Source organism: Mustela nigripes, chromosome X (genome assembly GCF_022355385.1).
Source record: "Mustela nigripes isolate SB6536 chromosome X, MUSNIG.SB6536, whole genome shotgun sequence".
In the NCBI taxonomy this organism is placed as follows: Eukaryota; Metazoa; Chordata; class Mammalia; order Carnivora; family Mustelidae; genus Mustela; species Mustela nigripes.
This window is the reverse complement of record NC_081575.1, coordinates 106,828,639-106,836,694: the sequence shown is the minus strand read 5'-3', so window position 1 is coordinate 106,836,694 and position 8,056 is coordinate 106,828,639.

The following is an 8,056-nucleotide window of genomic DNA, read 5'->3' as shown; positions in this document are numbered from 1 at the left end:
CAAGGAGGCCAGGCTTATAAGAAAGATACTGTACAGATCTGGTACCCTTTGACCCCCTGTAAAGCCCTTCAGTGCACTGTGGGCACTAAGCACACTGGGCCTTGGCAGTGTTCTCTGCCTAGAAAGTTCTTGTCTTGTCCTTGCTTAATGGGCTCATACTTAGTCTTCAAAACTCAGCTTAAATATGGCTCATCAGAAAATGTTTCCAGGACCCTCTGGTTTAGTTGCTTAATTAGTCCCATCAATAACTGATAAGTGAATGAATTAATTAAAGATAGAATACTAAGAACTGAATGCCAAAGAACACACCTAGCAGAAAATCAGACAATTTCAGAAGTATAAAAGTTTACAACTGAAAAGAAACTTAGAGATTTTATTTTTTTAAAGCTTTTGTTTATTTATTTGAAAGAGACAGAGAGTGAGAGAAAGAGGGTGAGCTGGGGGATGGGGGAGAGGGGCAGAGGAAGAGGGAGAAGCAGACTCCCCACTGAGCAGGGTTAGGGTTATGTGTGGGGCTTCATCCTGTGACCCTGGGATCATGACCAGAGCTGAAGGGAGATGCTTAACCAACTGAACCACCCAGTTGCCTTGGGAACTTACAGATTTTAAAGATGATCTAAATGTGTTTATAGATGAGGTTCAGAAAAATTACATGACTTTCCCAGGATCGGAGAGCAGAACTAAAAATAAGACATGGGTTTTTTGGTTCCATTTCTCGTTCTGTTTTTCCCACATTTTGCTGTGAAAGTGTTAGAGAATAATTGAAGAGAAGGGTTTGTATGGAAGGTTGAGTTTAAAGGTTTCGATGTTTTGGCTTGGGGACTAGCTTGTATTTGAAGTCAGATATGGAATGATCAAAATGTCAGTGTAACCTTGTCACAGAGATAATTATCTAAATTATGGGCAGTGTTCCCAGAGAGACAGATAGAGATCCTGTGTACATACCAATGTGGACATCAAAAACCAGAGTGTCCTGTTCAAGGGCTCTAAATATTTTTTGACCCAGCCAGGGGCCCTTTCAGTCTGGCTTCTCAGAATAATGTCTGGTTTTTATTTTTATTTTTTAAAAGATTTTATTTTTAAGTAATCTCTATACCCAGTGTGGAGCTCAGACTTAGAACTCCAAGATCAAGAGTTGCCATGCTCCACTGACTGAGCCAGCCAGGTGCCCCAGAACAATGTTTTTGGATGCATAAAACATCTTACATAGGGATACAAAGGAAACCAATTGCATTGAAAATATGGTTACTGAAGTATAAAAATGTATAAATATGTGATATATGTAGATCTTTATTTAATCCACTAAATACAAGATCTAACAGCAATCTAATAACTACCATGATTTTGATGTAATATTGATCATAAATGATATTTTAAGATATCTGCAAGAACAGTCATGTGATATGAAAGTACTTGTGATTTCTACTAGTGACAAGTCACAATTCCTGCTAGCGGGATTGCGGTTTGATACTTATATTTGCAACTGAAGGAAACACTTTTGGTAGGGTTCATTGAAAAGGAAAAGCAGATGTTTTTCTTTAAAAGTCACTGATCTGCCAAACCTCAGGTTAATAACCCCTGGGTCAGTCCAATCTCTTCATTTTAAGATGAGGAATCTTTTATCTGAAATACGCTCAATGAGCTCAAATAAAATTAATTCAAAGAAAACCATGGGTCATGATCTCAGGGTCCTGGGATGGAGCCTCATGTTGGGCAGGGCTCCCTGCTCAGCAGGGGAGTCTGCTTCTCCCTCTGCCCCTCCCCCACCTTGTGCCCTCTCTCTCTCAAATACATAAATAAAAGCTAAAAAAATAAAAACACTTAGGGCACCTGGGTGGCTCAGTCATTTAAGCCTCTGCCTTCAGCTCAGGTCATGATCCCAGGGTCCTGGGATTGACCCCCATGTTAGGCTGCCAGCTCAGCGGGGAGCCTGCTTCCCCTCTCCTTCTGCGGCTCCCCCTGCTTGTGCTTGCTGTCTCTCTGTCAAATAAATAAATAAAACTATCTTTAAAAATAAATAAATACAATTTTTAAAAAAAGGAAACCATTGGTAGAGTCTATGCCGTTGGCCTCTCTCAACTCAGCATAACTCCTTTAAGGAACTTGGGTTAAAAATAAACACTTGGAAAAGGGAAGTTGCCCTTAAACAACTTCAGCTTTTTTAAAAATTGAAGTATAATTAAAATATAATGTTACATTAGTTTCATGTGTATGGCATAATGACTCAACAATTCTACACATGGCTCATTGCTCGCCACAGTAAGTGTGGTCACCATCCGTCACCAAACAGCATTATTATAATATTGTTGACTATATTCCCCATGCTGTACTTTTCATTTCCATGACTTATTTTTTTTTTTTTATAACCGAGAGTTTGTACCTCTTAATCCCCTTTATCTATTTTACCAATTCCCTCTACCCCTCTCCCCTCTGGCAGCCACCAGTTTGTTCTCTGTATTTAAGAGTCTATTTTTGGGGGTGCCTGGGTGACTCAGTCGTAAAGTGTCTGCCTTTGGCTCAGGTCCTGGATTTGAGCCCTGCTCAGCAGGATCCTGCTTCTCCCTCTCCCACTCCCCCTGCTTGTGTTCCCTCTCTCGCTGTCTCCCTCTCTGTCAAATAAATAACATCTTTTAAAAAATAAAATAAAAGGAACCAGGGATCCTAGGAGAAATGGCCAACTTAGGATAGGATAAGCCTGGATCATCTTGTGCCATCAAAGAAGGGATGCTCGAGAAATGGTGCGGACATGTTACTAGGTCACAGAATACAGGTCAAAACACTGAAACAGTTTGAGCATAAACATAAATAACATTAAGGGTTATATTTTATTGAATAAGGTAAGAATATATGAGTCCACATTTAAATGAATGAATGAAAAAACCACAAGTAAATAAATATGTGTGTGATAAGTTCCAAGGCAAAAATATATTTCTTGCTGTTGCTAGTACTCAAAGAGGCTTGAAAGATACAGCGGCTCAGGATCTCTGGATGGCAATAGTTCAGTTCAAGGCTAGACATTCTTTTGTTTAACAGGGCATTTTTGAACACTTCTTTTAAAATATTATTTTATTGTTGTTATTATTATCGTTCAAATGTCCAAAATTTCAGAGGTGTAATTAGGTGAGTCGACATATAGCACATGAGTGGAATGGCATAAGAATAAAAGAATTATGTATTCAAGACGTATACACTAGTACATTTAATAATCTAATACATGATAAAGGAGTTATCATAAATCAATAAGTTGTTTTGCTACATTAAGTCAATTATTTGGTTTCAAAATGGTTTTTTTTTTTAAGATTTTATTTATTTATTTGACAGAGATCACAAGTAGGCGGAGAGGCAGGCAGAGAGAGAGGAGGAGGCAGGCACCCCACTGAGCAGAGGGCCTGATGTGGGGCTTGATCTCAGGACCCTGAGATCATGACCTGAGCTGAAGGCAGAGGCTTAACCCACTGAGCCACCCAGGAGGCCCCAAAATGTTTTTTTAAAACGTTTTTTACTCCACGCCTTACAAAGTTTGTTTTTATTTATTTTTAAATATTTTATTTATTTGAGGGAGAGAAAGCACACACGAGAGAGCTAGTTGGGGAGGGGCAGAAGAAGCAGCAGACCTCCTGTTGAGCAAGGAGTCCAATGCAAGACTCAATCCCAGGACCCTGGAATCATGACCTGAGCCCAAAGCAGGCACCTTGACCTACTGAGCCACCCAGGTGCCCTGAAAATGTATTTTTTTAAAGTCGAATTAAAAATAACCAGAATAAGAGCCCTTAAGCAGCAGACAGAGCTGGGAAATAGATGTATATATACATATGTGTGTGTATACACACATGTACACACATATGTGTTGAATACATACATAACAGCCACATGTATCTGTACCATTTCTATATCTAGCTATCTCTACATATTAAAACTGATATCTTTGGGGCACCTGGGTGGCTCAGTGGGTTAAAGCCTCTGCCTTTGGCTTGGGTCATGATCCCAGGGTCCTGGGATCAAGCCCTGCATCGCATCGGGCTCTCTGCTCAGCAGGGAGCCTGCTTCCTCCTCTCTCTCTGCCTGCCTCTCTGCCTGCCTCTCTGCCTATTTGTAATCTCTGCCTGTCAAATAAATAAATAAATAAAATCTTAAAAAAAAAACCACAAAAACTGATACCTTTGGTTCCAATCCAACACAGCAATGTTCAGTCTGTTCCTCCCCTTTTCCATAATGGTTTCTACCTTCTCCAACAATGAAAATCGGGATCCCACCATTCACAATATATTGACTTACTCGATTAATCCTAGAATGCATAGAAAGTAGTTTCAGAATTGTGATCTCATACCTGTGCTAAAAGGATCTTCTTACTAGAGTTTAATATTTGTCTGGAGTTCTTTTTAGCTTGAGAGCATGTAGTCCAAATTCTGAATATCAGAATTACTTGGATTAATGACCCCTTCCCCGATGGGACTATGTTATGCGTTTGAAAAATGCTTCTGTTCGGGCGCCTGGGTGGCTCAATGGGTTAAGCCATTGCCTTCGGCTCAGGTCATGATCTCAGGGTCCTGGGATCGAGTCCCGCATCGGGCTCTTTGCTCAGCAGGGAGCCTGCTTCCCTCTCTCTCTCTCTCTCTGCCTGCCTCTCTGCCTACTTGTGATCTCTCTCTGTCAAATAAATAAATAAAATCTTAAAAAAAAATGCTTCTGTTCATTTGTTTGTATTTGATTTGAAGATTCCCCTGAATTGTTATTTTAAGCCACTAAATTCTGGAATGGTTTATGTCGCAACACTGGATAACCAGAGACCACAGCATCACACCATGAGACACATGATGTCAGTTTGTCCTGTTATCCATGTCGAAAAGTTGGATCATTTGGTTCAGGTCGCATCTCCCAGATCACTCCATTATAATTAATAAGTTATCCCTGGGGTGTCTCATCTTGCTACGTGAACGTAAGAGCACCATAACTGCGATAAAAGGACCCTACTTCAGAGTTAGATTTTTCTCTGTGGAAATAGTGGCCTTGATGCCATAGGAATACAGAGAGAAAGCGAGTGCCTTTGACTGATTACCCAGCAGGTGGACTCCACGGCTTGCAGAGAAGGTGGAAGTCCAACTGTGATGAAAACACTTAATTCTATTTGTAGTTCAACAGAGTCTGTGCTTGAAACAGAATGCTACAAACTCTGTGTAGGTTTGCCAACTTGTGATTCTGATCCCGAATCACGAGATTGGGAGAAAGAAACGAAGCAAAGAGCTGTCCTTATCTTTCAGGCTTTTCATAAGGTGTTCGGATGGGACGCCCACTGAGGAAGAAGTCTATTAAGGACACTACTTCTCACTTTCAGAGCGATGCAGTTGATTCCTAGATGGGACGAAGGTCCCACTTTGTAAAGCTAGTCTGGTCTATGTTGCCTTCTTGGTTATGTCTTTTGATTTCTGCTTTGAAATCCATTGTCTGATCATATCCAAGCGCTTAAATCATGGTCCTTTTGTATTCCAAACTTGCAAGCGTTCATGGCTTTATCCCTGGTGCCTAGGTTGGCACATAGTAGGGGCTGTGTGCGTGCACGCGGAAGTGAATACATGGGCGTTCTCATTCTTGTCCTCATTCCTCACAGATGACAGCCTGCCCAGTCTCCTGCTCTATGCTGGGAAGTATCCTAGGCATTGAACCACAGAGGTTAATAAAACAGAGCCCCTGCTCCAAGGGCTCGCAGGCTAGCGGGCAAGAGAGAAACATAAACAGTGAGTAATAAAATTTGGGAGGGGACAGGGACTGATAGAAATATGCGCTGCATTTGTTGTTGTATGTACAAGGCATTGTCATTCAGTTTATTCACAGTTTGGGCACATGGAAGGATTAGTGCAAAAAACCCACAGAGGCAGTGGAGAAGCAGGCTCCCGGCTGAACAGGGAGCCCGATGTGGGACTCGATCCCAGGACCCTGGCATCATGACCTGAGCCGCCGAAAGCAGCCACTTAACTGACTGAGCCACCCAGGCACCCCGTCTTATCAATATTTTCTACAAGTTAACAAGCATATATGTAACTTCATGATGTCTCAGCTCCAGCCAATAGTAGTCATTAGGTTAAGGTTACATTTCTCTGGATCTGCACTAGGCAGTATGGCAGCCACTAGCCACATGTACTGAGAACTTGAAAGGCTAGCGTGCGTATGATCTCCCTGATATGAGGAAGTTGAGAGGCAATGTGGGGGGTTTGGGGGGTAGGAAAGGAATAAATGAAACAAGATGGGATCGGGAGGGAGACAAACCATAAGAGACAACCTCACAAAACAAACTGAGGGTTGCGCACGGGGGAAGAGGGAGCAGTGGTGGGGTGACGGACCTTGGGGAGGGTATGCGCTATGGTGAGTGCTATGAAGTGTGTAAACCTGGCGATTCACAGACCTGTACCCCTGGGGCTAATAATACATTATATGTTAGTAAAAAAATTTAAAAATTCAAAAAAAAAAAAAAAAGGAAGGCTAGTGGGACTGAGAACCTCAAGTTTTTTGGGTTTGGTTTTTTGGCTTTTTTCTTTTCTTTTCGTTTTTGATATCATACGTATGCCTCTCACCATAAATGATTTATTTACTTATTTTTATTCAAATATAATTACCGTACAGTGTTATATTAGTTACATGTGTACAATATGATTCGACAGTTCTCTCTATTTCTCAGGGACCATCACAGAGAGTGTCCTCTTAATCCCCTTTATGTATTCCCCCCCACCCACCCGCCCACCTCTCCTCTGGCAACCACCAGTTCGTTTTTTGTAGCCAACAGTCTGGGGTTTTGTTGGTTGGTTGGTTTCGTTTTGGTTTTGGTTTGTCTCTTTTTCTCTTTGTTCATTTGTTTTGTTTTTAAATTCCACATATGAGTGAAATTATAGGTTGGCTTTCTCTGACTTAGAATTATACCCTCTAGATCCATCCATGCTGTTACACATGGCAATATTTCTTTTTCTTTTTCTTTTTCTTTTTTTTTAAGATTTTACTTGCTCATTTGCCAGAGAAAGAGAGAGCACAAGCAAGGGAGCTGCATGCAGAGGGAGAGGGAGAAGCAGGCTCTTTGCTGAGCACAGAGCCTGACATGGGGCTCTATCCCAGGACCCTGGGATCATGACCTGAGCTGAAGGCAGATGCTTAACCGACTGAGCCACGCAGGAGCCCCTTCTTAGCTTTTCTTAAGGTGAGTTCAGGAAATCTTTTAAGTTTTATTTTAAAATTGAAATGGTGTGAAATATTTTTCCATGAAACTCAACTGCATTGTTTAAGTAGGACTGCATTTCACTTTAACTGTTACAGCTCATAGACATTGCCGTACTGTAGGCCTGTGCTGAGTACCTGAGTCATCTCCAGTATGACACAAAAACACATCATCACTCTAGTTAGTGTCAAAGGTCTATTCAATTCAGTAATTCAGTAAATTCCTATGCACTAATTTAACACCAAAATGTGTTTACTTGAACCTTTTGTACAGATTTTACCATTTACAGGCATACCTGGGTAAATCATAATTTGTAACTAAACTGATTTTTTTTTAAGAGAGGGAGAGAGGGGGGTGGGGGGGGACAGAGGGAGAGGGAGAAGGATGCTGAGCGTGGGGCTTCACTAGGGGCTCAGTCTCACAACCCCAAGATCATGACCTGAGCTGAAATCAAGAGTTGGATACTTAACCGACTGAGCCAGTCAGGTGCTCCTAAACTGAAATACCTCTTTTTTTTTTTTAAAGATTTTATTTATTTATTTGTCAGAGAGAGAGTGTATGCACAAGCAAGGAGAGCAGCATGCAGAAGAGAAGCAGGCTCCCCGATGAGCAGGGAGCCCAGTGCGGGGCTTGATTCGAGGACCTGATCTGATCTGAGCCAAAGGCAGATGCTTAACCGACTGAGCCATCCAGGTGTCCCCAAAATGAAATACTTCTTATGCTTTCGATTATAATAGAATTAAACTATTTTTAAAATAGTTTTATTTATTTATTTGACAGAGATCACAAGTAGGCAGAGAAGCAGGCAGAGAGAGAGGAGGAAGCAGGCTCCCTGCTGAGCAGAGAGCCCGATGTGGG